The sequence below is a fragment of the Lolium perenne genome, chromosome 6, assembly GCF_019359855.2.
Source record: "Lolium perenne isolate Kyuss_39 chromosome 6, Kyuss_2.0, whole genome shotgun sequence".
Lineage (NCBI taxonomy): Eukaryota > Viridiplantae > Streptophyta > Magnoliopsida > Poales > Poaceae > Lolium > Lolium perenne.
The window spans coordinates 134,905,580-134,909,123 of NC_067249.2; the positions used below are offsets into that span (position 1 = coordinate 134,905,580).

At 48.9% G+C, this 3,544-nt stretch overlaps 1 long non-coding RNA gene across 9 annotated transcripts; it reads right to left on the bottom strand.

Annotated features, from left to right (window-relative positions):
- Positions 1-707: 707 nt before the first annotated feature.
- Positions 708-3,336, bottom strand: LOC127334455 (uncharacterized). 9 transcript variants are annotated; one of them, XR_007872166.2, is made up of 6 exons: positions 2,586-3,336; positions 2,170-2,464; positions 1,952-2,079; positions 1,784-1,878; positions 1,528-1,626; positions 708-1,406 (listed from the first exon to the last, which is right to left on the bottom strand). It is a non-coding gene; the product is annotated as an uncharacterized lncRNA (long non-coding RNA). The 9 variants fall into 9 exon arrangements; XR_007872165.2 differs by having other exon boundaries at positions 1,784-1,881; XR_007872161.1 differs by lacking the exon at positions 1,784-1,878 and having other exon boundaries at positions 2,586-3,109; positions 3,205-3,334.
- Positions 3,337-3,544: the final 208 nt, after the last annotated feature.

Genomic DNA, 3,544 nt, shown 5'->3' on the forward strand with positions numbered 1-3,544 from the left:
TTGAAGAAGGAGCTCTCGCCGGATCCAGTCAACCCCGTCGGCCTCCACCATGAAGGACGCCAAGAGGAGAACGCCAGCAGCCCAAGGCCGCAGCTCGCGAGCAGCCATGGGAAGCTCCAGGGAAACGGCATAGCGCCAAACTCCACAAGGGAAAACAACTGCATCTAAAACTGGACCTAGACTACAGCTATACAGGGATGGGACCCCCACCCGTCTCGACGCCGGCAACCGCCGGAGAAGAGAGGGAGAGGGGCCGGCGGCCCAGATCTGGAGAACTGGAGGAGGCGGGGTAACGGGGGAGAAAGGAGCCTGTGGCCTTCGGATGGGCTGATGCAACTTTCCATGAACGCGGTGCCAACGAGCTGCTAGCCACACAGCAACTAAACGAACTGCTGTTTCCATGCATACGACAACTTGTTAGCCGAAGGCACGTGTTATGCACATGACCGTTTACGATAAGACTTGTTATGATTAGAAAACTAGGAAGCATAGGCGCAGCGGCACGCCGCGCCCGTGGCCCGTGTTATTATTTCTAAACAATATGCATAATTGCTATTGTTATTGAGTGTATGGTTCATGATAAGCATAGTTGATAGTTGGAAGGGCAACAGTTTAAAAATTTAGTGTTGGCAATTTATTTTTGTAAGGTCAATATGTATCGAAGAAAGGAAAGATCTGAATATTGGATGAAAGTAAAGCAAATCAGATAATAAAAGTTTCTCCATACATTAATCGGTAGTAGATCTTTATACTTGGATTACATAGTGCATTAGATTGATCTAGCTGCTCTATTTTGCAACGATACATATGCACTTAGTTGGCATCGAGCTTGCACATTTGCCGGCGATGCCGGTACATATCCCTGCTTGATTGCATAGAAGATAGGACTGCATGACGCAGGATAGAGGAGATGTATTGCTAGCAGATTTAATCCACACTAATGCTGGTATACATGGTTGAGTAAGGTAGCTTTTCTGTTTGCTCTTGACTTGTCAGGTGCCTCCACCGTTGCCCTCTTCGTTTGAGGATATGATGATGATGATCTCCTTCAGTGCTGGAAGGGCAAGGACAAAAGCACAAAATGTACAAATGATTAGGCAGTAGATTAAGTGGCATATCCTGATTAGCTGGCACGTTGGAAGGCAAAAGTGCACCAGAGCCAGCCAAATATTACGCTGAAGAGCCGGTCAAAACCAAAGGAGCCAACACATCATACCCATCAGAGTGATACTGAGCAACACGAACAACAGCCCAATCAGGGCTTGACGAATATACCAAAGGCAAAATAGCCCAAGAACTCCGTCTCTGCCTACGGAATCATCACCCGTAAACGCCAACCATTAGATGAACCATACTGGTCAGCCAAAGACAAAGATCCAAAGGACACTCGGGACCCCAACGCAAACCTAAAAAAAAATAAAGAACGGATAAAATTAGAAACAAATTAAGAGGCCACCAAAACCAGAACGAATAATACAGAGAAACCAGATAAAACAACAAAGACCTTGAGAGTTGAGAAGAACTCACTTCACCAAACAAATCGAGGTGCACAATGACCAGCCTGCTCAGCAAATAACCAAGGGGGAACATCACCAACAGTCTTGTCATACCCACCATGCCGTGCTCCTGCGGAAGCACAAAACAAAGTTGGAATTAAGAAAAGTAACATACACAAAGTACATCAGGAAACAGAAAACAGTGGCAACTGTACAAATTTCAGATCAGGTAATAAGTTCTATTGTAATAACAATTAAATTCTTGAAATACTCCAGAATTTGTTTACCTAAGATTGGTAGCATATATACTACCTACTTTGAATTCTCAGATATGATATTAGACAGAGCGTTCTTAAACATCGCCCGGCGTGGTGTGGATGTTCTGCTGGAGTCATCAGAAGCAAAATAAAATAAAATAAAGGACATCAAGGTGTATTAGAGGAGTTACAACCAACCTGAAGAAAAACGCTCATAGCACCGTCACCTCCATCAGGCTAAGACACGATCACATGGTGGTTAGCTGAGCTGCCAGGCTGCTAGACTTTCCTCCCCAGTAGAGAACGCTGGGCCTTATGTACGCACTCTGCTTTGTCCCATAAGCCATGTTTAGAAACAAATTAGCACTATGTAGATCACATGGAACAGCTATATAGACAGAAAAAATGTTCAGTACCTCAGTCTCCGTGCTAACGGTAAAGCTGTAATCGGCAATCTCAGAGAAAGGGAGCAACAGAAATGCTGAGACCTGAGAAACAGGTGGCATTGAGGGAACATCAAAATTAGACAAAAAGTCAGATAGAACCATCACACATGTTGATGTAGGAGTGGATGACTGGCGCTGCTCATCGAAGACCTGCTCTCCGTCCTCGTCGCAGCTGCGTACTGCTGCTTGGCGTGACTATCCGAGCTTGGCGACGCGCAAGGGCGAGGCATCGGTTGTCTGCTGTCGCTCAAGAGTGCAGCTCATCCTGGACATCACCTCACGCCATCACGCATCGATGAGGAGAATCAGAGGCCGACCTTGGGATCAAGCGAGGCACAGGGAAAGAAAAATAATTAGAGGAAAGTGACAGGGAAAGTCACGCTCACCTTATTCCCGCAGGGGATGAAGAGCTTCATGTCGAGCTTGCCGTCGTACTCCACGAGTAATCCCAGCACCTGTGGATAGAGAGAGAGAGAGAGATCCGAGAGAGGGGAATCAAAAAATTGAGCTGACGCAGGACAGGGCAGGTTGCGATCTTACCTGCGCACGGCCTCGTGAGCGGGTGGGGCTCAGTTCGGCTCAGGTCGGAGACGGGCACAACGACAGGGGGCGAATCGGGTCGAGGCGGTTGGTGCCGGAGATGCGCCTTGGCGCGGCAGACCAACGCCGGATGGTGTGAAGGCCGGGGCGGGCGGGTAGCGGATGGCACAGCTCCGGCGAGGTCGATCGAGGTCTCTGCTTCCTAGACACGGCCGCCCTGGCACGGCGACCTGCCCTGCAATCCCGCGGCGATATCCTGCAGGCCACGACTTCGAGGTGGAGCCGGTGAAGAAATCGCAGAAGGAGGACCTCCTCGCTCGGCCGGAAACACCGCGCGTAGTCACAGCATAAAACAAATACGGGGTAGCATCTAGATCGGGAGAAAGAACACACAAAAAACAGTGAAATAGATGTAAAAAGAAGCATTCCACACCCACAGGCCACGGCGCCGATGTGCAAGCTGACCTTGCGAAATAGCAGTATTGTCCAGCTACGCCGCCGCCACGAAGCTCTATCGTGGCCCTTCTCCAGCAAGTAGCGAGGGAGAGAAGAATGAAGCCTTTTCCGCACGCATAGTGGGCCCTGCCAGACACGTGTCGTGTCGCTGGAGTAGCTCGATGGTGCAGTTCTTTGACCATCTGCCGTTTAAGCGGAGGAATCCAGAGTAAAGCGGTCACACGGGGCGACGGGTAAGGAAGGATAACAACCGGTTGCCGGTTACCCTTCGATCAAAAAAAAAAAAAGAAGACACGGAACAACTAACAGTACAATGGAAAAAAAAGATTTACGTGTCAAGTAAGGATAG